This window comes from Adiantum capillus-veneris, chromosome 12 (assembly GCF_014529385.1).
Source record: "Adiantum capillus-veneris isolate H3 chromosome 12, ASM1452938v2, whole genome shotgun sequence".
In the NCBI taxonomy this organism is placed as follows: Eukaryota; Viridiplantae; Streptophyta; class Polypodiopsida; order Polypodiales; family Pteridaceae; genus Adiantum; species Adiantum capillus-veneris.
Window position 1 is genome coordinate 77,113,553 of NC_140942.1, and position 26,828 is coordinate 77,140,380.

The 26,828-nt window shown below is 41.7% G+C and overlaps 1 protein-coding gene across 1 annotated transcript in view; it reads right to left on the reverse strand.

Annotated features, from left to right (window-relative positions):
* Positions 1–26,828, reverse strand: part of LOC147445978 (uncharacterized) — a 79,859-nt gene that overhangs the window by 49,259 nt on the left and 3,772 nt on the right. The window lies entirely within an intron of this gene.

Below are 26,828 nucleotides of genomic sequence, written 5' to 3' on the forward strand. Positions count from 1 at the left end.
AATATTTAAACTTAATATTGAATGAATAGAGTAGACAATGACGCAAAGACCATTAAATACAATGATGTAATGACGCATATAAATACAATGACGCAATGAATGAGTGATAGAAGAGGCAAGTCGAAAACTCAGAATTTTCAATCAAAAGATGTGAGCGCGAGTAGAAAGAGCGTTATACACCATGGAAGGTACTTAGAGAGCCAGAGCTTTTACAACACGGAGCAAAATTGTTCAAATAAAATATTTGTGGCTTTAAGAGATCTCTCTCTCATCCTCGCATAACTCAACATAACTTCATATATCTATATAGAGCTCTCCGTTTAAACACATATCCTCTGTTTCATTTTGTAGCTCCTCTGCATGCACCCCATATAGAGTAGTAGCATCTTGATGCTCGTCTGGCACCACCGCACGGCTTCTGATTGAGCATCTTCTCTGATCTCCTCCATTGATGCCGTTGTGATTGGCACATGGTAGCCTTCATATGTCCTTGCACTACGAGGGGCTACCTCTATGACGTACCACCAGTTTGATGTTGACTTTGTAGGATGAAATATTACTGCCAGAGCCACATAACTTACATGAGAGCTTTCAAGCACATAACTTGTAAAAGGGGGATGTTAACTATTTACATACTTACTTGTTCACAATGCTCAGGTAGTACGAAAGTGTCTCTTAGGTCAGTCCTTTTCTTAGTAGAATCCACTCAAGAAAACCAGACTCTCCTCTACGCACAGTAGCGTTGTGACCCTTCATGATTATCTTGAACCATTGCACGTCGAACAAGTCGACAAAAAATCCTCTGTAATCGATCCTCAAAATCTCTTGTAGCGTGCCGAAGTAAGTGAGTTCCGCCACCACAGGATCTGCATCAGAGGAACGTCGTCGACTAGACTGTTCAAATTTTGCCATGATTCCACAATCTTGAGTAAAACGCTTTTTGTCGATCCGTTCCACCCTAAAATGTCGACCTTTACACCATGCTGCTGTGTATGACTTATACTACAACGAACAAAAATTATGAGTGGCCGTTCAAACGTTTAGAAATAAAGTCACTAGATAGTCGTACATTGCAAACTTACCTTGGTCGCGCAACCCCGAGAGTACTCCCACTCTTCCTCAGTCACTTCGTCACCGCATTGTTGTGCGCTTTTCAATTGGTTGTGCAACCATCTTAAGATCATGAATGTTGGTAGGCTCTCCAGAACCGTCGGATAGTGCATCGGTGTTCGTCTTCTCCGTCTCCACTCGATTCGTGCCCTTTGTCGCTCTTGCTTTGCATCCTCATATTGTGAAATCCACTTTTGCATCACTGGATTGTGAAGCATGCAAAATCGGTTGATTTTAGCCTCTAGATCTTCCGTCATCTTCTTCTCAACACCGAGATTGCACATGACAATCCCAGATATGCGCTCATCATCTATGGTTTGCCATAGCGTGTCCCGGGCTTTATCAAATCCGTCTAGCCACTCTCCAATGTACACTAGGGACTTTGATACCAACCAACCTTCTGCCATGCTACCCTCCGGACGTGCCTTTTGACGCACATATCCCTTAAGCGTTTTCATGAAACGTTCTAAGAATGGTATGGCGAATTTAGTTTGGCGAATGGTATGGAGTCTACGTTGATCTCCTTTTGTGAGATCCATTGCACCAGCTTTGCAAGTTTGTAGATTGTGTTACGGATGTCGAGAGACAAACATCCTCAATGGCAACCGGTAAAATAAACTGTAAAGTATGTGCAACAATGATATTAAAGTCCACATTTTATGCAATGATATTAAAGTCCACTATGAACGTACCTGACACATTTTATGCCAATCGTGTGACTTCAAACCGGTAAGCTTTCCTTATTTAGTAAAACACGTTCGGAGCGAGTGCATTCGCCAGTGGGGATCCGCAAAGATCGAATGGTCTCTTTTACTTTGCGTTCTTGGGCTCCTGTGAAAATCCATGGTGCTTTAGGGAGTTTTATCGATCCATCAGACGCTGTTTGCGGCCAATATTGCTCCATACGATCACATTTCTAAGGTCAACTCTGGCTCCCAAAGTATCTTTCTTGCCGGTCAGCAATGGTCCCATAGTAGATTTATCCACATTCTTGAATATGTGCATTGGATCGAGCAAGTGATTGATCATGAGTCGGGCCAGTATGGTAACTCGTACCATAGAGATAGTCTCTTCATCCCTGGAGGCAATCCGTCATCGCACATCTCCTTCTGCTCTAACCATGCTTGTGCAGACATCCTTGGTGGCTCTCTTCCCAAAAAGCCGTCGCGTAACACATGATTCTCTGGAAGATACGCTTGATGACCTTCGTAGATTTGCTTCTTCAGTGAGGGCGCCCTACGTGCATTCAGTCTAGGTCCACATGTGACACATGCTCTGTATCCGCTTGTTTGAAGCCCTGCATGTATACACATGATAATAGATCAACTATGGGAAAAAACAAGATTTACAGTGTCTGAGTGAGGAGTGTCAATAGATCACCTGAGCATTCTGTTAGCCCGGGATAGTCATGCATGGTCCACATTAGAATGCCTCTGATCAAAGCATTCCGTCGTCTTGTGTGTCGGCTCATATCCAGCACCTCTATGCCAATCCACAATTGTTGTAGCTCTTCCAATAGTGGACGAAGATACACATCCATATTCTCCACTTTATATCGCCCTGGCACAATCAAGCTTAGCCATAGGTGCCCCTTATTCGTAGTCAACCACGGGGGAATGTTGTAGTTGACGATGACAACGGTCCCGTGGAGATCTACTCGATATCTTTCGGAATCACATTTCGGACACTTCTCCATGTCTATGTATTCCCCTTTGAAAATAATGCAGTCATTAGGACAAGCGTGGATAGAATTGTAATCCATCCCCAAGTTTCGCAAAATCTTTCTTGCTTCATCTCGGGAATCTGGCATCACATTGTCAGCTGGTAGTATGTGCTCTTTCAGCAATCTACACAACATAAAAATTTGATACAGTCGTGTAAAAATCTATCAGATCATTATACATTTAGAGTTCTATTAAAGTAAACTAATTGTAATAGATCACCTGAAAAGCGCTGTGACGCTAGTGTCACTCCATCCAAACTTTGCCTGCATGTTGAGAAGAACCAGGAGTGCTTTCAATCTAGACATACGTGCTCCATTATACAATGGCGTATCGGCTTCACTTTTCATATCATCATAGATAAGCCTTTCTGAATCCATGATCGTCTCGATCATTTCATCAATCTCGGGCTCAAACATTGCCTCGTTGGGAATGTGCTCTGCATGATCATCCCCCGAGCTGTCAGAGGCTACATCTTGTGGCCTCACATATGCTGCTTGAGTTGCAAGATTGCTGCTTGTTGGCCAGCGTCAGAGTCCGACGAGTTATAATTGGCAACAACTCGATCTATAATAGATGGATCGAACTCGCCAAATTCGCGAACGTTCTGCAAAGAAATACGTCTTGTCGGTCGTACAACATGCTTGCATTGATTACAAGGACATAAGACCCTCGTTGAGAGATAGGTGTTTCGGTTGGACGGTCCCACATCCTCGTCAATACTCATAATGAGGATAAAAATCTTATAACCTGGACAACAAATTTAATATTCTATTGGCATTTTCGTATCTTCACTCTCTCTCTCTCTCTCTCTCTCTCTCTCTCTCTCTCTCTCTCTCTCTCTCTCTCTCTCCTCACATTCTCTAGTCATGTCCAATCCCCGCACACCTCGGTCTAGAGGTGCACGGAGATCAGAACCACCGGGTTATAATCTCGTCTTTATTGGTCAATACCTATATTTGTGGGTACAAGAAATCTACAGACCCACGTCTACATGATACTGCATGTAGTGGACAAAACCCCTTTGCCTCTTCTCTAGCTGTAGCACTTCACAGCATCTTAACATCTTTTCACAGTAGATCTTTTCACTGTTCGTCTAACTCTAAACCCTAAACCGTAAGTAATTCTTGGTGGACTCGATCTAACGTAAATAAGCGTAAATCTAAATAAACGTAAATCTAACTAAAAATAAACCTAAATCTAATTTAACGTAAGTCTACATCTAACCTAATCTTTAACGTCTTTTGGGATAGTTTCCTACGACGTTAAACTCTCTTCTTCTTGTGTGTGTGTGTGTGTGTGTGGGTAAACCTAAATAAACCTAAGTCTAATCTAATATAACATAAATCGAAATCTAACGTAAATTATGTTATATTAAAAACAAAAAACTAAACTAACAGGGATTATAAGAACCTTAAAACTGATTTAACACATAATTTTTCACATAACTCGGCAAGAGTTGGCATTCTCATCACTAAAGATGTGAGAGTTAACTTCCAGCGGTGACGCTACCTCATCTCCATCCACATCTGACGACAGCAATTGGCCCTTTGGACCGTTCTTGCTCTTGTTACTAACTTTGAAGTTGCTGTTGAATGACTAGAGGTTGTCTAGATGGTCATTGTCAGGGATGTAGTGACTCTTGCCGCCCTGAAGATCCAGCTTCTTCCCTATCCGCTGAAGACATTTCACTAGTACTTTTGGATCGACGGAGCCCACCATGAGTGAAGGCAACAATACCCTATATTCCATTGAGGGCTTTCTTCACTCGCTTCATGCAGGCATCGCAGTCTATGGAGACCTAAATCTAATCTAATATAACGTAAATCTAAATCTAGCGTAAATAAACGTAAATCTAACTAAAAATAAACCTAAATCTAATCTAATTTAACTTAAATAAACCTAAATCTAATTTAACGTAAGTCTACATCTAACCTAATCTTTAACGTCTTTTAGGATAGTTTCCTACGACGTTATAACTCTCTTCTTCTTGTGTGTGTGCGCGTGTGTGGATGTGTGTGCCAATAAAAGAGATAAATGGTATAACCTTTCTATCACCAATGCCAAGTATGATAGATTGGTTATGCCATTTCCCTCTTGAATAATAGGTCTTGAGTTCAACTCCTCGTCGGCTAGATCTTTAGGTCTTTTAATTTTAATTAGTTTCCTACGACGTTAAATTAGTTTCTCTCTCTTTCTCTCTCAATTGTGTGTGCGTTTTTTTGTTTATGCATGTTTTGGTTTCTTTTCCTCTCTCAATGTGTGCGTTTTTTGTTTATGCATGTTCTCTCTCTCTTTTCCTCTCTCAATGTGTGCGTTTTTTGTTTATGCATGCTCTCTCTCTCTTTTCCTCTCTCAATGTGTGTGTGCATTCTTTGTTTATGTATGTGTGTGTGCGTTTTTGTTTATGTTTGTACTCTTTCTCTCTCTCTCTCTCTCTCTCTCTCTCAAAAACACTATCTGTGTGTGTGTGTGTGTGTGAGAGAGAGAGAGAGAGGGAGAGAGAAAGAGGGGAAGGGAACATGAGAGTGAGGAGAGGGAAGGAGCATACCTGGCTCTCCTTCCTCTCCTCGTGTGTGTGTGTGTGTGTGTGTGTGTGTGTGTGGAGAAGAAAGAGAGAGAGAGAGAGAGAGGGAGAGCGTTACCTGCTCCTTGCTTGAGGGCGCCGAAAAACTCAGATCTGAGATCTGAGTTTTTGGGCGCTCTGTTATTTTTTTTAGCCCAGCCGGCGTCGCTTTGAGCGTCGCAAATTTACTTGTAAATTTGGGACGCTCATAGCGACGTCGAGATTTTTTTTTTGAGCGTCGCTGTGTGAGCGTCGCTAATATGAATAGCCTCTTGTAGTGGATGGAGGTACGGACTTCAGGTGTCTCCACTGGAGTCTGGGCCCCAAAGCGAGGATTGTCGACTGGGGTGACTCCCAAAGGAGTAGGTAGTGGTGTGTAGCCAGGAACGGCCAATAGCCACGCAAAACTTGGCGTAGATGGCGATGCCGTGGCTGTGTGGGGGTAGAAAAAGAAGGGGAAGATAAAGAGCCTTGTTGAACAGGAGGCGGTGTCGAGGCATCATCGGCGGCATCCCCACAACAACCGTCGTTGCCACCACTAGAGCGTCGGTGCCTAGATGAGTGTGAAGATCGTCTCGTCGACATTGAAGCTTTGGAGCGTGCTGAATGCTCCGAAACAGAGGGAGACGTTGAAGGAATAGAACGACGTGATAGTGCTCCAGAGCGATGACGACCCTCGTACCACCTCCTCTGCTGGGGTGACAAAGATACATACGTGCATTAAACACACAAACATTTAATCTAATATTAAATGGAGAAGAAAACATGGACAAGTAGAGAGAGAACGAGAGAGAGATAGATAGAGAGAGAGAGAGAGAGAGAGAGAGAGAGAGAGAGAGAGAGAGAGAGAGAGAGAGAGAGAGAGAGAGAGAGAGGACTCATAAAGGGGGAGAGATTCATGTGAATTTATTGTGGATTTGTCTCCCGTGTGCATTCTACGTATCTTGTAAAAGCACTACGCTCCGAGTGCGATGGAAACTATACAATCGCGAAGGAGGTGATCACCTCCTTCGCGATTGCAGCCTCAGTCTCCATCGCACTCGGAGCATAGTGCTCATTCGTATATCAGACTTTCACGACACACCGAGGAGTGTCCCTGCTTTAGGAAACATACCTGGAGCATACGTACTTGGAGTGGATGCAATGACGATTAAACATAATTTAAATTTCTAAAGTATAGCATATAGATAGGAATGGATAACAAGCCACGTGAATATAATATATATTACTAAAACGGAGAAAAATTGTTCAAATACAATGTTTATGGCTTTAAGAGGTCTCTCTCTCATCCTTGCATAACTCAGCATAAATCCCTATATCTATATAGAGCTCTTCGTTTAGGCAGATGTCCTCCCTTTCATTTTATAGATCCTCTACATGCACCCTAGCTATAGAGAGTAGCAGCTTGATGCTTGTCTAGCACCACCTCAGCGGCTTCTGACTGAGAATCTTCTCCAATATCCTCCATTGATGCCGCTGTGATTGACACATGGTAGCCCTCATACGTTCATGCACTACGAGGGGCTACCTGTATGACGTACCACTATTTTGATGCAGACTTTGTAGGATGAAATATCACTTGCCAGAGCCACATAACTTACAAGAGAGCTTCCAAGCACATAACTTCTAAAATTTGATGTTAACTATTTACATGCTTACTTGTTCACAATGCTTGGGTAGTACGAAAGTGTCTCTTAGGTCGGTTCATTTTTTTATTTGAATCCACCTCAAGGAAACCAGACTCTCATCTGCGCACAGTAACATTGCAACCCTCCATGTTTATCTTGAACTATTGCACATTGAACAAGACGACAAAATATCCTCTATAATCGATCCTCAAAATCTCTTATAGCGTGCCGAAGTAAGTGAGTTCCACCACCACAGGACCTGCATCAGAGGACCGTCGTCGACTAGACTGTTTAAATTTTGCCATGATTCCACAATCTTGAGTAAAACGTTTTTTGTCGATCCGTTCCAGACTAAAATGTCAACCTTTACACCATGCTGTTGTGTATGACTTATACTACAACCAACAAAGATTATGAGTGGCCATTAAAACATCTAGAAAGTCACTAGTCGTACATTGCAAACTTACCTTGGTTACACAACCCCGAGAGTACTCCCACTCCTCCTCAGTCACTTCTTCACCTCACTGTTGTGCGCTTTTCAATTGGTTGTGCAACCATCTTAAGCTCATGAATGTTGGTAGGCTCTCCAAACCCGTCGGATAATGCATCGGTGTTCGTCTTCCCCATCTCCACTCGATCAGTACCCTTTGTCGCTCTTGCTTTGCATCCTTGCATTATGAAATCCACTTTTGCATCACTGGATTGTGAAGCATCCAAAATCGATTGATTTTAGTCTCTAGATCTTCCATTGACATCTTCTTCTCAACACCAAGATTGCACATGACAATCCCAGATATGCGCTCATCATCTATGGTTCACCATAGCATATCCCGGGCTTTATCAAATCCATCTAGCCACTCTCCCATGTAAACTAGGGACTATGATACCATCCAACATTCTGTCATGCTACCCTTCGGACGTTCCTTCTGACGCACATATCCCTTGAGTGTTTTCATGAAACGTTCTAAAAAGAACATCCATTTGGAATGTACTGTGCCAGCTTTTTTCACCTCATCAACTATGTGAACAAGAAGATGCACCTGAATGGTTAGCATGGTAGTAGGAAAGTGTTTCTCAAACATGCACACAACCTCCACTGTTTAGTTTGGTGAATGGTATGGAGTCTACATTGATCTCCTCATCAACTATGTGAACAAGAAGATGCACTTGAATGGTTAGCATGGTAGTAGGAAAGTGTTTCTCAAACATGCACACAACCTCCACAACGTTTTTTAGTTTGGCGAATGGTATGGAGTCTACATTGATCTCCTTTTGTGAGATCCATTGCACCAACTTTGCAAGTTTGTACAGACGTCAGGAGACAAACATCCCTCAATGGCCATTGATAAAATAAACTGCAAAACATGTCTAGCAATGATATTGAAGTCCACACACAATGTTACACAATTCCCACTATGATATATTCCTCTTCAAACATACCTGACACCTTTTATGCCAGTCGTGTGACTTCAAACCGGTAAGATTTCCTTCTTTAGTGAAACATGTTCGGAGCGAGTACATTAAGCCAGTGGGGATCCACACAGATCGAATGGTATCTTTTACTTTGCGTTCTTGGGATCCTGTCAAAATCCATGGTGCTTTAGAGAGTTTTATCGATCCATCGGATGCTGTCTACGGCCAATATTTCTCCATACGATCCACATTTCTAAGGTCAACCCTCGCTCCCAAAGTATCTTTCTTGCCGGTCAGATGGTCCCACACTAGATTACCCAGATTCTTCAATATGTGCATTGGATCGAGCAAGTGATTGATCATGAGTCTGGGCCAATATGGTAACTCGTACCATAGAGAGAGTCTCTTCATCCCTGGGGGCAAATCGTCATCACACATCTCCTTCTGCTCTAACCATGCTTGTGCAGACATCCTCGGTGACTCTCTTCCCAAAAAGCCATTGTGTAACACATGATTCTCTGGAAAATACGCTTGATGACCTTCGTAGATTTGCTTCTTCAACGAGGACGCCCGACCTGCATTAAGTCTAGGTCCACATGTGACACATGCTCTGTATCCGCTTGTTTGAAGCCCTGCATGTATACACATGACAATAGATAAGCTTGAGAAAAACCAAGATTTATAGTGTTTGATAGTGTTTGAGTTTGAGTGTAAATCACCTGAGCATTCTGTTAGTCCGGGATAGTCATGCATGGTCTACATTAGAATGCCTCTGATCAAAGCAATCTGTCAACCTATGTGTCGGCTCATATCCACCATTTCTATGCCAATCCACAATTTTTGTATCTCTTCCAATAGTGGACGAAGATACACATCCATGTTCTTCACTTTATACCGCCCCGGCACAATCAAGCTTAGCCACAAGTGCCCCTTCTTGATAGTCAACCACGGGGGAATGTTGTAATTGACACTGACAATGGGCCATACACTGTAAGATGTTGATCTCTGACCAAATGGATTTATGCTATCCATAGCCAGGCCTAGGCGCAAATTTTGAGCTTCCCTGGAAAAATCCGGCCATGTTTCGTCTATATGTTTCCAGGCTACGCAATCTACAGGAATCCGTAGCACACCATCCGAAGATTTATTCTCCTCATTCCATGATGCTAGGGCGGCCATGGACTTACATTCAAAGAAATGCTTGATGCAAGGAAGCAGAAGAAAATTTCGCAAAACCTTTTGTGGAATTTTTGTTCCGTGGAGATCTACTCGATATCTCTCGGAATCACAGTTCGAACACTTCTCCATGTCTATGTATTCCCCTCTGAAAAGAATGCAGTCGTTAGGACAAGTGTGAATTGAATTGTAATCCATCCCCAAGTTTTGCAAGATCTTTCTTGCTTCCTCTCTAGAATCTGGCATCATATTATCAGCTGGCAGTATATGCTCTTTGAGAAATCTACACAGCAAAAAAAATGCGGTACACTTGTGTAAGTAATCTATCATATCATAATACATCTAGAGTTTTTTATTAAACACATTGTAATAGATCACCTGAAAAGTGCTGTGACACTAGTGTCACTCCATCCAAACTTTGCCTGCATGTTGAGAAGAACCAGGAGCGCCTTCAATCTAGACACACGTGCTCCATCACACAATGGTGTATCGGCTTCACTTTTCATATCATCATAGATAAGCCTTTTTGAATCCATGATCGTCTCGATCATTTCATCGATCTCGGGCTCAAACATTGCCTCGTTGGGAATGTGGTCTGCATGATCATCCTCCGAGCTGTCAGAGGCTACATCTTGTGGCCTCAAGTATGCTGCTTGACCAAAGCACCTGCGAACACATTTATTGGGTTGCAAGATTGCTGCCTATTGGTGAGCGTCACAGTCCGACGAGTTATAATTGGCAATAACGCGATCTATAATAGATGGATCAAACTCGCCAAATTCGCAAACGTGCTGCAAAGAAACGCGTCTTGTCTGTTGCACAACATGATTGCATTGATTACAAGGACATAAGATCCTTGTTGAGAGATAGGTGTTTCGGTCGGACGGCCCCACATCCTCGTCATTACTCATAGTGAAGGTAAAAACCTTATAACCTAGACATAAATTTAATCTTCTATTGGCATCCCCCGTCTTTTATCTCTCTCTCTCTCTCTCTCTCTCTCTCTCTCTCTCTCTCTCTCTCTCTCTCTCTCTCTCTCGTTCACATTGTAAACTACCTCACATTCTCTAGTCATGTCCAATCCCCGCACACCTCAATCTAGAGGTGCACGGAGATCAGAACCACTGGGTTATAATCTCGTCTTTATTGGTCAATGCCTATATTTGTGGGTACGAGAAATCTACACACCCACGTCTACATGATAGTGCATGTAGTGAACAAAACCCCTTTGCCTCTTCTCTAGCTGTAGCAATTCACAACATCTTAGCATCTCTTCATAACAAATCTTTGTTCGAGGGATTACTTAGCACATTACATGTTGGCCTCCAATCTGAGTATCATGCCGTTGGAAGCTTTCCAACTTAAGGTCGCATCCGTAGAGAGAAAGAGAGGGATCACCGTTCGCCTAACTCTAATTTTTTTACCGTAATCCCAAAGGTAGACTTTAATATAAAAACTAAATCCAAAATCTAATCTTAAATCTAACCTAATTGAACATATGATGATCGTGGCTAATTGAATATGGTTAGTGTGTGAGTTAATAAGTGTGAGATTCTAATGGGAATATACATATTGTTGTGTAACTAATGTTTGCTTTTTGGGAAAAGCCTTCATTGACATGTACTAAAATCTACCTAAATTTAATCTAATCTTAAATCAAACATAAATCTAGATCTAATCTAATCTTAAACTCAAAATAAACCTAAATTTAATCTAATCTTAAATCTAACCTAAACCTAAATGTAATCTAACTTAAATCAAAATCTAATCTAGCTAATCTTAAATCTTGTCTTAATCTTAAATCTAAATCTAATCTAATTTTAAACTCAACATAAACCTAAATCTAATCCAATCTTAAATCTTAGACCTAATTGTAATCTTACTTAAATCTAACCTAGCTAGCTAATCTTAAATCTTACCCTAATTTTGAATCTAACCTAATCTTAAATCCTAAACCTAAATGTAATCTAACTTAAATCTAACTTAGCTAGCTAATCTTAAATCTTGCTCTAATTTTAAATCTAAATGTAAATCTAAAGCTAACGTAATCTTAAATTCAACATAAACATAAATCTAAATGTAATATAATCTAATTTAAATCTTAACCTAATCTTAAGTTTAACTTAATTTTAAATTTAGCATAAATTTAAAATATAAGTTAAATATAATCTAACTTAATCTTAAATTTTAATCTAACATAATTTTAATTAAATGTAATTTTAAATTTAACCTAACCCTAAATCTTAATATAACATTTCATTTCATATTTTCTCTACTTTTTTTATCTCTTTCTCTCTCTCTCTCTCTCTCTCTCTCTCTCTCTCTCTCTTTGTTTTCTCCCCTTACCTCTCTCTTTTCGTCTTCTCCCCCTCTCTCTGTCTCTTTGGTTTTTTATTCTCTCTCTCTTTCTCCCTCTTTCTCTTTCTCTTTGTTTTCTCCTCTCTCTCTCTCTCTCTCTCTCTCTCTCTTTGTTTTATATATATCTCTCTCTCTTTACTTTGTCTCTCATTCTCTCTCTCTCTCTCTCTCTCTCTCTCTCTCTCTCTCTCTCTCTCTCTCTCTCTCTCTCTTTTCCTCTCTCAATGTGTGTGTGTATGAATTCTTTGTTTATGCATGTGTGTATGTGTTTTTTGTTTATGCATGTGCTCTCTCTCTCTCTCTCTCTCTCTCTCTCTCTCTCTCTCTCTCTCTTTCTTTCAAAGACACAATGTGTGTGTGTGTGTGTGTGTGTGAGAGAGAGAGAGAGAGAGAGAGAGAGAGAGAGAGAGAGAGAGAGGAAGGGAACATGAGAGAAAGGAGAGGGAAGGAGCACACCTGGCTCTCCTTCCTCTCCTTGTGTGTGTGTGTGTGTGGGGGGGGGGGGGAGAAAGAGAGAGAGAGAGAGAGAGAGAGAGAGAGAGAGAGAGAGAGAGAGAGGTAGAGAGAGAGGGGGGGGAAGGGAACATGAGAGAAAGGAGAGGGAAGGAGCACACCTGGCTCTCCTTCCACTCCTCGTGTGTGTGTGTGTGGGGGCGGGGGGGGGGGGGGGGAAAGAGAGAGAGAGAGGGAGAGCGCGGGTTACCCATTTTACTTGAGCGCCAAAAACTCAAATATGAGATCTGAGTTTTTAGCGCTCTCGGTTTATTTTTTACCCCTGTTGGTGTCGTTATAGGAATCTCTATGCAACAATAAAAATAGCGACGCCTATGGTGACGCTCATAGGGACGCCGTGGATTTTCACTTTTGAGCGTCGCACTGCGAGCATTGCTAATGTGAAGTACCTCTTGTAGTGCCCCCCTTTGGATTCTTTGCACTCTCTCGCTCAAAAGGAGGTGGACGATTTGTTGAAAGATACAAAGCCGCCAACTTTTACGGGAGAGGAAAGGGCGCACAATAAGGATGCGGTGAACACCTTTCTCAGTACGTGGGAAGGAATACACAATCTACCGGGCATACTCCGGATGCAGTCAAAGCACTATAGACAAGGTTGACACTCAAAGGCAAGGCCTATAAATGGTGGATATCTCTAAAGGAGAAGAACATGACTTGAATAGCCTTTGAGGCTGTATTTTAGAAAGGAATTTATGTCTACGAATGAGACAGACAGAAATTGGTCGGCTTGGATAAGTGTTCCATGCGACAACATAAATCTGTCTCATGCTATCAAGATGTCATCCTCAAGTTGGAAGGGTTAGATACCTTTCAACAAGTGTGCGGATTCATCCGCGGTCTAACACCAAAGCTTAAGAAGCATGTCAAGACTCAGGATCCTAGAACACTTGAGGAGGTCATAGTTCAAGCTCACATCCATGATGATCCTGGGGATAAGACACCACAAAATACTCATGTGTCTGACAATACACATGGTAATACACGGACACAACATGGGTACAATAAAAGAAAGTTTATAATAGCCGATTCAGAGGCGGCCAAGAAACCCAAAGGGTCTAAAGGGCCTCTCTCTTCCTATCACTCAAGTGTGGTAAATTGGTTATGCCATTTCCCTCTTGAATAATAGGTCTTGAGTTCAAATCTCCTTTTTGGATAGATCTTTAAGGTCTCTTGGTATAGTTTCCCATGACGTTAAAATACTCTTCCTATTCTTCTTCTTCTTCTCTATACAAGAATTTGAGAAGGCAAAAAAGGAAAAATTTTATTTTCAATGCTTAGGAAGTGGCCATGGCAAAAAGGATTATCCCAAGGGGAAATCGTCTGCCTAGGGCAAGGAGAGAGTAGCGTAGATGATGCATCTACTGTCTCTTAAGTCTTCCTCATGTTTCCCTAATGTGGAGGTAACACACACCGAGGTGGTGCATGAATGTTGTATAACAGCTTCCATGTGGCAACAGACCTTTGGTCCACATGAGCTAGTGCGTATACACGGACTTGTTCAAGGGCACCAGGTGTGTATCTTGGTAGATGATGGTGCTACACATAATTTCATTAACTACGGGTTAGTAAAACGTCTCAAGTTTCCCCAAACTCTGTGTTCCCACCATTACAAGGTAGCGATGATGAACAACTATGATGTCGAGGTGTGGGACACTCAAGTAAGAGTTTTACCGTTTAAACTTCAAGAGTATACCACATCCTTGATTTCCAGGTTATGAATATGGAGCATGCATATGTGGTACTTAGTCAAGAATGGTTGCATAGACTAGGGCCATTAGTTAACCGTAGCTACGAGCACAACAATCTGATGTTTGAATCCCATGGCGCACATGTGTTGTTGCTAGGAGATAAGGATTTGCCTTCCTCACCACTCATATGTACAGTAGAGCTTATGAAGCTCACTTTTGATAATGCAATAGAAGAAGTTTTCTTGTGTTACTCTTTGTGTCATTTTCTTTCCTCAACACTGCATGCTTCTCTCTCTTCTTTCCCAGCAATGGCTACTACTCTCTCTCCTCAACAAGAAAAAGTTTCTAGTGAATTGAAAAACTTGTTAATGAAATTTCAAGATGTTTTTCCTAATGATTTACCACCAGGGTAACCACCGACACGATTTGTGCAACATGGCATAGACATGGTTGCATGCAGTAAACTAGTTAGCAAACCACCCTACAGAATGAGCCATTCTGAGGCTACTGAGGTGGAGCGTTAGCTTGCTAACTATCTCAGTAGAGGGTTTATTCAACCTAGTTGTTTAGCATGGGCCTCTCCTATCCTATTGCTAAAGAAAAAAGAAGGTAGAATGCGCATGTGCATTGACTACCGCGGTTTGAATGCGGTAACTATTAAGAACAAGTACCTATTACCACCACGAGTGGATGAGTTATTTGACAAGCTCACTCATGCTCATATTTTACTAAGATAGACTTGCAATCGGGATATCACCAAGTACACATTCAACTTGCTGATATACCTAAACTTCCTTCCAAACAAAGTTTGGACATTACGAGTTTTTGGTAATGCCCTTTGGGTTAAACAGTGTGCTCGCTACCTTCATCATGCTAATGGATAGTGTCTTGAGACCATATTTGGACAAGTTTGTTATCATTTTTCTCAATGAAATTCTCGTGTGTAGTGCCTCTGAGGAAGATCCCTTGCAACATCTGAGGCAAGTGTTTGAATTCCTACCTCAAACAAGTTATATGCCAAAGAGTCGAAGTGTGATTTTTTAAGGAGGATATTCACTATCTAGAGAATGCTATCTCAGCTGATGGACTACACATAGATCAATCCAAAGTGGATGCCATTTGGACATGGCCTTCTCCTAGAAATCTAGAAGGGTTACAGATTTTCTTGGAATTTGCAAGTTTTTATTGAAGGTTCTTTAAAAACTATGCTCATATTGTTGTACCAATGACGAACCAGTTGGAAGGAAAGGGAACAACCTTCAATGGGGTGCCGCTCAACAACAAAGTTTTGATACTCTCAAGGATGCATTAGCTACATCTTCTATTATAGCCATTGTGGATCCTTTTTACTCTACTTATGAACACAAACTCTATGCAATAGTGTCTGCCTTGTAGACATGGCATCATTATTTATATGGAGCTCAGTTTGAGATTGTGTTCGACCATGAAAGCATAAAATGGTTTACATAACAAATGAACTTGAAGGGTTAAAAGGCCAGGTGGATTGAGATTCTTTAGGAGTATGATGTAAAGATCCGGTATCGTAAAGGACGATACAATGTGGTGACTGACACTCTTAGTCGTATTCCTGAGATCAACTCTTTTTTGTTCACAAAAATTTGAAGTGAGATTTTGGATGCTATGAAGGGAAAATATGAGCATGACGACGCATACTCCAAAGTGTGGAGCCATGTGAAAAATCTGAGATCCTTCTCACTCTGATGCTGGTAGTGTATTGTTGACCTCCATACCCAGTTCTCCTCTATCGAGTGATGAACTGCAGAGATGGAAGAGTTTTCCATCGATAATGGGTACCTACTCCACAAGGGGAGAGTTTGTGTACCGAGAAACGTGGACATTCGGTGCCAAATTCTTTATGAATGTCACAATAGTCCAAGTGTAGGGCAGATAGGCATTAAGAAGACTTATGCTCTCATACGCTCTTACATCCATTGGAGTGGTAAATGGGAAAGTATCTCTGTAGATTTTATTGTGGGTTTACCAAGCACTATACGAGGTCATGACTCGGTATAGGTGGTCATATACCGGTTGACTAAACTATGCAAGTTTATTCCAACCAAGTCAATAATTAAGACTCTAGAATTAGCTAAGCTATTTGTGGACAATCTGTACAAGTTGTATGGGTTGTCAAAACATTGTGAGTGATCATGATCCCAAGTTTAACATGAATTTTTGGAGGGCTGTGTTTAAACACTTGGGTGTACACAACTCAACCTAGGTACAATAGATTATCCTAAAATGGATGGTCAGAGTAAACAAGTCAACCAAGTGCTCGAGGATATGTTGCGAGCATACATTAGCAAGAAACAATCATATTGGGAAGAGTATCTACCTCTACTTGAGTTTGCTTACAATAGTGCTAAGCATGTAATGATTGACTTCAGTCCTTTCATGCTAATGTACAATTTTCAAACTAGATCGCCAATTACGGTGGGGTTGGCAAAGTAAAAACTCCAACAGGTCAAGGATTTCATCCAAGACCATATGGATATGTTGAAACTTGCTCGTCGAAATGTTCGAAAAGTGCAAGATTGGTATCAGAAGTAAGCTGAGGAGAAACGTCGGCAAGTTACCTTCACGAAAGGGGAAGAGGTATTCTTGTGTGTGCCAAAGCATTCAAAAAGTCCGAATCTCCAAGATACTATGGACCTTTCAAATCCTACAAACTCTCACAACCGCCACACTCTTGTATTCATTCGGTATTTCATGTAATTCGTTTACGTAAACACTTACATGGGGAGGACAATATCATTGATCAATAGATTCTGGTTGATTTTGATGAACCTCCTACTCAACCGCATGAACCTGAACAAATTTTAGACTATCATGATTTATGACGTGTCATCATGTAGATTGACAAGAATTAGTCAAATGAAACCTTGACCATGCATGCAATGATTTTGGTGAACCTCCTACTCAACCGCATGACCTGAACAAATCTTTGACTATCATGATTTACGTACATGTCATAATAATCAATATCTAATTCTCCTAAATGATTTTCTCATATTAAACTGATCATTTAATGTGGGGAAGTGCCAAGGGAGAAAAAGCTAGAATATTGGTTAAGTTAGCAGACCGGCCACAGTAGGGATCCAAAGGAGGGAAAATAGGGATCCAAAGGGGGGGCCATATGCAAAAGAGCCATGTGAAACAACGGGCTAAAAAGACCCTAAGGTTCAGCCCATTAAGACTTCCAAAATGCTAAGGTTCCAAAATTCAAAGGTTGTGTCCAAAGGTTAACCTTAGGGAAAATTGGATGCTTAGTGTGTACCCAAAAAGTCTTTCTGCATCCCTACATGGGAGGGGGCGAGCCCCAAAGCTAGGGGATGAGAGAGAAAACCACACACACACACACAGGCTCCCTTTACACAAAGGGAATGAGGGACACATGTCAGCTCTAGGCCAGATGCCCACAAGGTGTGCCCAATTCCTATTGGAAGACCCTTGAAGTGGACCAATGAGAATTAAACTAGAGTAAATCTAGTTTAATTAATTTAAAAACATTTAATAAAAGAAACCAATAAGAATTAAGTGTCCTAGAAGACTATTGGGCAGTCTCCCAAGGGGTCCAATGAGCATTCAGAAGCCCCATGGCTTGCCTGATTCCTATTGGCCAGGAGGCAAAGGGGTCCAATGAGAGTTTAGTTTAATTATTTAATTATCTAAAGCTCTCACAAAAGGGGAAAGGGGGACACATGTCAGAAGGCTATCACTTATGCTGCTTAATTCCTATTGGCTTGACCTGGGGAGGTCCAATGAGGAAAAAGCCAGCCTAACTTAGCAGCTAGGGCTCGCCCAAGAGAGAGAGGGGGCTGATTTTTGCTTGGCATTCACTCACACACTCTCACACTTGACCATGTGTGAAGGGAAAACACTCTATCTCTCCCAAGCTTTAATGGAGAGCTCATCACCTACTCCAAGCTTGTGAGATAGAAGCCTACATCAACACCCTCTTGGCATGTGGATGCAAATCCAACCAAGAGCCAAGCTTCAATGCATGCTCATCTTCTCTACCAAGCTAATTACTAAGCTAAGCTATGCTAATATGAGTGATTATGTGAGGAGATGTACTTCTTTCTCGTAAGATACTTCTTTTTCCTCTCAATCTACTCTCATACCCTGCTAGCTCTCACCATCTTCGAAGGTGTGTGAGGTCTTGGGTCTGAGAACGGGGATAATTCAAGTTGTGTTTGATTAAGTGTTTTGCTTGGTGTATGAAGCTTCCATCTTCATTGCACTAGCTAGTCTTGAAGGAACACAAAGAATTGTATTGTACAATGTCTCTCTTGATGGGAGAAACCATAATACAAAGCCTTTTGGAGGGGGGACCGGCTCCATGCAAATCCGGTCCTCAACTGTTGTCAATAGCTTAATTGCTCTCTCTCTTTTGAAAGTATTGTCGATGCTATCTAACTAGGTGTTATGCTTTTTGTTGCTCTCTCCACCCAAGCACTCTTGTAATTCTCATTAGGAATCTATTCTAATGAAATGCCCACTATGTTCATGCTAATTTCCGCTCCAAATAAGATTTTAGGCCATTAAATGTTACATTGGTATCAGAGCTCAAGGTTTCTTTTTTCTTGCTCAAGAAGGGAGGTCCTCAAGCTAGCTACAAATGGTTGGTATTATTAATTGCCTGTGAGTAAGTAGAATAGGGATTTTTCAGCCTTGCAGTGCGCCTGCCTTTGTGCAGTTAACGGGGCATCACCGTCGAGAGCTATGGTCTTAATAGTGGAGTCCTACGGGGCTTGCCTACGGCTTAACCACTATTGAGCTATTAGAAGCTTGACAGGAGCCGGTGCTGTTTTGGTGTCGAAAGACCCTCTCTTCTATTCCTTGCAATTAATGGTATTCGAGCCGCGGGTACAGTAGCTTGAGTGCTTTTTCTAAAGGGGTAAAGAGGAGTAGCAACTAGGGCTTGAAGTGCCAAAGTACACCTAAAAAGTTTACACCTAAAAGTTGTTAGAATGGCTGACAATATTAAAGAGAGTGAAATTAATGTTGATAACTTTGATTTTGCTCATGAGCAAGCTACTAATGATGCTTCAATGCTTGTTAATTATCTTGTTTCTAGGCTTCAACAAGCCATGGGCAATCCATCTCTCCAAAGTGAAGTGCAACGGCAGCTCCGTGCTCACGGGATTCTCCAAGTCATCACCATGACGAGAGAACACCTAGGAAGCCTCCTTGTGAGACTACCAAAAGAGGTCTCTCTCCGATTCGGGAAGAAGAAGAGAATCCATATGAAGGGCTCAAGAACTTACTTCTTGATGATGCATCTCCTTCCCAAAGGAGAACTCAAGAGCCTCCACCGAAGGAACGAGAAAGAAGCGAGTCTCCCGCCACCTCGGCGGAGATGGCTCCACGAAGACGGCGGGCTAAACGCTCTCCATCACCACCAAAGCGGAGAAGACCATCACACTCTTCTCCACGCCATAATTCAAAGAGGGATGATAAAAAGCAAGAGAAGAAAAAGGCGAGAAAGAGGACACCCTCTTCTCCATCTTCTTCATCCTCTTCCTCTTATGAAAGCTATGGTGAAGATGACAAAGATCAAGACAAGAAAAAGGCGAGAAAGAGGTCACCCTCTTCTCCATCTTCTTCAAATTCTTCATCTTCTGAAGAAAGTGATGGTGCAACTTTTGAACCATCAAAAAGAAGAGGCCATAGGAAATCCTATGCCGCATGGAAGAGGTCGTCCAAGCTGAAGAAATTCAAAGAGGGAGGGAAGAGCATCTCTTTCCTTACCTATGATGGCACCTTCGGTGCTACAGACAAAGTTTTGGCCTTTATCCAGCAATTCGATGCGGCGTTTGGAGATGAGGGCTTCACGGAGTCCTCTAAGCTACGCCATGTAGCTATGCACTTTCAAAAGTCCGCCAGACAATGGTGGTCTAGCCTACGAGCCAACGGTGAAGCTCCACGAACATGGAAGGCTTTAAGAGCTTCCATTATGAAGCAGTTTTTGGCCACCGATGCCAAAGACAAAGTACTCACCGAATGGCGAAGCTTAAAGCTCTCTCCCAATGAATCCATCCACAAATATGTAGACAAGTTTTGGGACCTACAACTCAAAGCCACTGTCTTCAAAAAGTTGGATTTTGGAGAGCAAAAGCAACAATTTTGTGCGGGCTTAACCGAAGAAATGGCGGAGTATGTCAACTCCCAAAGGCCACGTACCATATCGGCGGTAATACACCATACTATGGTGGCCTCGCGAATCAATTTCCAAACGGGGGGTAAAAGAAATAATAAGCCCCCGGAAAACAAGGGTTCCAATGAGCCTAAGGGGAAGGACAATGTCCAAAAGTCTCCTAAGGGCAATTCCAACAAAGCTAAAGAGAAGGGAGTTTACAAAGGAAAGAATAAACTCTCTCCTGAAGAGCTTGAGCGTTATCGTAAAGATAACCGGTGTTTCAAGTGCGGCGAACAAGGGCATGCGTACCGCGCTTGTCCCCAAAAGAACAACCGCCAAGATCCTCCTAGAGCTTCTTTGGTTGAAATCCAAGAGGAGGAGATTCACCAAACTCACCACAAAGGATCTCCTCTATGCCATGCTTGGGGAAAGGTAAGAGAACATGATGCTTTTATTCTCTTTGACCCTGGTTCTACTCACAATTTCATATCTATGGAGTTAGCCACCAAGCTAGGCATACAATCCTACGAGATGGGAGATATCCTACCCGCAGACAGTGCCTTCAAGGGGCAAGAAGCTTCAGTCACTCCCTTAATCGGGAAATTGAGGCTTCATGTCCAAGGCTATGTGGACAAAGAGGATTTCTTTATCTCTCCTCTCAAGCATGAGGATGTAATCCTAGGGGCACCATGGTTTGACCGTCTGGCTGCCCATGTTAAATTTCCTGAAAGGAGAATCTCCTTTAAGTTCAGGGAAAAGGACATGTATATAGATGCTAGGGAGATGGGTAACACCATCCCCATTGTACATACACCAGCTTTCAACAAGTCAATAAAGAGCTCTATTTCCGTGTACATGATTTTTGTTAAAGATTCTCAAAATGAACCTAATGCTTTAGCAAAAGAAAATAAAAGCAACCAAAAGGAATTAGAGTTATCCAATTTTCTCAAGGGGTTTCAAGATGTCTTTATTGACGACATCCCTTGTGAGCTACCTCCTAAACGAGGTAATGACGACCATGCAATTGAACTTCTTCCAGGAAGTTCACCGCCTAACAAACCTCCTTATAGAGTTTCTCAAGCTCAACAAGAGGAGATTATGCGGCAAGTGCATGAGTTAATTGAGAAGGGCATGGTTAGGCCTAGCTCATCTCCATTTTGCTCACCTGTGCTATTAGTGCAAAAGAAAGACGGCACATATCGTATGTGTGTCGACTATAGAGCACTAAATAGGATCACTATCAAGAATAGGTTTCCCGTTCCACGGGTAGAAGACCTATTTGATAAGCTACAAGGATCGACCTACTTCAGTAGGATTGACCTAAAAAGTGGCTATCATCAAATAAGGATAGTTGATCAAGACATTGTAAAGACCGCATTTCGTACTACATTTGGTCTTTACGAATACATTGTCATGCCTTTTGGCTTGACTAATGCACCAGCCACATTTAACCGCTTGATGGAGAAGCTGTTCAGGCCTCATCGAACCTTCACTGGAGTGTTCTTTGATGATATTATCATCTACTCTAATTCATTAGAGGAACACAAGCAACACCTCCAGGTAATATTTCAAGTTTTAAGAGAGAATAAACTTTATGTTAATCGAAAGAAAAGTGAATTTTTCTTGCAAGAGATTCAATATTTAGGTCACATTATCTCTCAAGATGGAATCCAAATGGATCCATCCAAGTTAGAGGTAATAAAAGGATGGCCTAAACCAAGGAATCTTCATGAACTAAGAAGCTTTATAGGTATGTGTGCATACTATAGACGCTTCATAGAAAAGTTCTCACAAATTGCGGGACCATTACATGACCTAACAAAGAAAAATGTTAGGTATACGTGGTCTGCTAAGGAGAACAATGCTTTCGAAAAGCTTAAAGAAAAGCTTATCTCTCAACCTGTGCTTACACTACCGGATCTCTCAAAACCATTTGAGGTCCAATGTGATGCTTGTGGTGATTGCCTTGGGGCTGTTTTGCTCCAAGAAGGGCACGCCATAGGCTATGAGAGTCGAAGGCTCGACCCTGTTGAGCAAGCTCTAGGCATATACGAAAAAGAACTCCTTGCAGTTCTACATGCCTTAGACTCATGGAAGCACTATTTATTGGGGACTCCTTTCATTCTGCGAACGGATCACCAAAGTCTTAAGTACTTCATGACGCAGACCAAGCTCTCCGACAAACAAATGAGGTGGGCAAATTTCCTTTCGCAATTTCATTTTCATATTGCTCACATTGCTGGCAAGCATAATCAAGTAGCCGATGCACTCTCAAGACGACCGAGAGTGAATGCGGTTTCCATAGCAACTCACAATGATCTATCTTTAATGATAGATGAGTATGCTATTGATCCCGATTTTAGAGATGTGATTTCAGCCCTTGCCTTAGGGAAGAAAGAAGAACCATTTACTTTACAAGATGGCTATCTTCTCTATGGCAATAGACTATGCGTTACTAACTCACTACGTGAGAAAGTAATGTATGAATCTCATGCTCCCCCATATGCGGGGCATAGAGGGATTCAGTCTACTCTAAAGGGAATTGAAACATATTTCTATTGGCCTACCATGAAAGTGAACATACATGAGTATGTTTCCAAATGTGTGGTATGTCAAAAGACAAAATTTGATAGAGGGAAGCAACTTGGATTGCTTCAACCCTTGCCAATCCCTAATTCACCATGGGAGAGCATATCCATGGATTTTATCTTTGGATTGCCTAAGTCTATCCATGGGAATACGGGAATATGGACGATAGTAGACAGGTTCAGTAAACAAGCTCATTTTATACCTGTCAAAAAGACTATCAAAGCCCATCAAATGGCAACCCTCTTCATTTCGCAAATTTTCAAGTACCATGGCTTGCCAATGTCCATAGTGTCGGATAGAGATCCTAGAATGACCAGTAATTTCTGGAAGGGTCTCTTTGAGAATTTAGGAACAAGGCTAAACTTCTCTTCGGCCTATCATCCACAAACTGATGGCCAAAGTGAAATAGCTAACCTAACTACTCTCGATCTACTAAAAGCCTATGTAACGGAAGTAGATCAAAGATCCCAATGGGAGAAGTACTTACCCTTAGTAGAGTATGCTTACAATAACACTGTACATACTTCTACAGGAAAAGCACCTTTCGAGGTAATTGAGGGAAGATCAAAAAGTCCCTTGCTACTTAAGGTACATGGGAAGATCTTCGCTGCAGATGAGTATAGCCGAGACCTACAAGAATCTTTCCAAAAGATTAAGGATGCTATCTCTATCTCACAGCAAAGGCAAAAGGCTGCTGCTGACAAGCACAGAAGAGCCCAAGCCTTTAAAGAAAACGATTGGGTCTTGTTAAAGTTTCCCAAGGCTCGATTAAGGCACACTACGGGCAAGAATCCTACGGGCCACCAAAAGTACTATGCTAAACTAGCAAAAAGGTACTATGGTCCCTTCCAGATTCTTAGGCCAATCAATGAGATGGCCTATCAACTTAAGTTGCCCAATCATTGGCTCATACACAATGCTTTTCATGTGAGCCTCTTAAAGCCTTACAAAGGAGAGCCACCTCAAGAACCAACTATTGAAGACCCACCGGAGATCGAGGACCACGAGGAGGTGCTGCAGCCCGAGTCCATTCTCCGACATGAAGACAAGGTATTAAGAGGCGGTAAGACTATCAGACGATATCTTATTAAGTTTAAGAATTATCCTTTTGAAGATGCTAGATGGATGCAAGGCATACAATTAAAGGATAACCTAAACCTTGTCAATGCTTACAATGCTTCCCAAGAGTAAGCAAATGTACAAAATGTTAAAAAAAATGAACAAAAATTTTTGTCTTATAAGACTCTCTTTTTCTTGATTTGTGCACAAAAATGAAGTAGTATGCATGCTTAGATCAAGTTTGCGGGGACGACGTCTCCCAAACACCAAAGTAGAGCTTGTCACTCTACTATGGAAGACTGATAGGACTAATGTGCAGACATGCTTGCGGCAGCCTCAGGCTCTCAAGCGCCAAATGGACTAGTCATCCATTATGGAATGATGTCGTAGGGTAACATAGGGATCCTCTACCCGCTAAGAAAAGGACTCATGTATATGCTTTATCTTCTCTACACCATAGTCGAGGACGACTATGATTTCAAGAGAGAGGTAATGTCATAATAATCAATATCTAATTCTCCTAAATGATTTTCTCATATTAAACTGATCATTTAATGTGGGGAAGTGCCAAGGGAGAAAAAGCTAGAATATTGGTTAAGTTAGCAGACCGGCCACAGTAGGGATCCAAAGGAGGGAAAATAGGGATCCAAAGGGGGGGCCATCTGCAAAAGAGCCATGTGAAACAACGGGCTAAAAAGACCCTAAGGTTCAGCCCATTAAGACTTCCAAAATGCTAAGGTTCCAAAATTCAAAGGTTGTGTCCAAAGGTTAACCTTAGGGAAAATTGGATGCTTAGTGTGTACCCAAAAAGTCTTTCTGCATCCCTACATGGGAGGGGGCGAGCCCCAAAGCTAGGGGATGAGAGAGAAAACCACACACACACACACAGGCTCCCTTTACACAAAGGGAATGAGGGACACATGTCAGCTTCTTAGGCCAGATGCCCACAAGGTGTGCCCAATTCCTATTGGAAGACCCTTGAAGTGGACCAATGAGAATTAAACTAGAGTAAATCTAGTTTAATTAATTTAAAAACATTTAATAAAAGAAACCAATAAGAATTAAGTGTCCTAGAAGACTATTGGGCAGTCTCCCAAGGGGTCCAATGAGCATTCAGAAGCCCCATGGCTTGCCTGATTCCTATTGGCCAGGAGGCAAAGGGGTCCAATGAGAGTTTAGTTTAATTATTTAATTATCTAAAGCTCTCACAAAAGGGGAAAGGGGGACACATGTCAGAAGGCTATCACTTATGCTGCTTAATTCCTATTGGCTTGACCTGGGGAGGTCCAATGAGGAAAAAGCCAGCCTAACTTAGCAGTTAGGGCTCGCCCAAGAGAGAGAGGGGGCTGATTTTTGCTTGGCATTCACTCACACACTCTCACACTTGACCATGTGTGAAGGGAAAACACTCTATCTGCTCCCAAGCTTTAATGGAGAGCTCATCACCTACTCCAAGCTTGTGAGATAGAAGCCTACATCAACACCCTCTTGGCATGTGGATGCAAATCCAACCAAGAGCCAAGCTTCAATGCATGCTCATCTTCTCTACCAAGCTAATTACTAAGCTAAGCTATGCTAATATGAGTGATTATGTGAGGAGATGTACTTCTTTCTCGTAAGATACTTCTTTTTCCTCTCAATCTACTCTCATACCCTGCTAGCTCTCACCATCTTCGAAGGTGTGTGAGGTCTTGGGTCTGAGAACGGGGATAATTCAAGTTGTGTTTGATTAAGTGTTTTTGCTTGGTGTATGAAGCTTCCATCTTCATTGCACTAGCTAGTCTTGAAGGAACACAAAGAATTGTATTGTACAATGTCTCTCTTGATGGGAGAAACCATAATACAAAGCCTTTTGGAGGGGGGACCGGCTCCATGCAAATCCGGTCCTCAACTGTTGTCAATAGCTTAATTGCTCTCTCTCTTTTGAAAGTATTGTCGATGCTATCTAACTAGGTGTTATGCTTTTTGTTGCTCTCTCCACCCAAGCACTCTTGTAATTCTCATTAGGAATCTATTCTAATGAAATGCCCACTATGTTCATGCTAATTTCCGCTCCAAATAAGATTTTAGGCCATTAAATGTTACATACACGTGATCATGTACATCCACAAGAATTAGTCAAGTGAAACCTTGACCATGAATGCATAGATTAGGGTCTTGCCCCCCATTCCTACCGTAGGCGACATTACTCCCCCTTGGAGAAGTGTTTTCATCCTTAAAAATAAAAGTGGTGATATCTTCTCAAGAATACTAGTATTTTCCTCATTGGCACCTCTCCCGGGTCCAACTATTTATTTGACCAAAACACCGTTTAGTGGGAGTTTCAATGAAACCAAAAAGAATATCTTGATCGTTTGCATTGTTGTCCCTTTGTAAATGGATTATATCCAAGATTGGATGAACATGATAGTATTTAGAATCTATTTGTAGCTCACTGAGTATGTTAAATGAGTTACCACAACTAAGAATGCATAACACAAAGTTTTTCCACGTTTTGAATCCTGATGTTGATTTGGTGTATTTTGTAAGCGCCTCCTTCTGTGTCAAGAAGCATTTAGACTCCTCTTTCATGTGTCTACCTCGCCTTCTTTTCTCTAGTCACACACTCTTTACAGGAACTCTTTTGGTTGTTGTGTCTGTGTATGCAATTTTCTCATAGAGACAACACCACTTAAAGAAAAATAGTTTCAAAGAGAAAATGCTTGTGGAATGTGCTTGAAGAGTTGTGTAAGTGTTGTATAGCATTAAAACAAGTCTATTGAGATGATATTTGGATGATGATGGCCACCACTGTAGAGGTGATAAAGAGAAAGAGCATTGAAAAATGCAAGTGAATGAGTGGGAAGG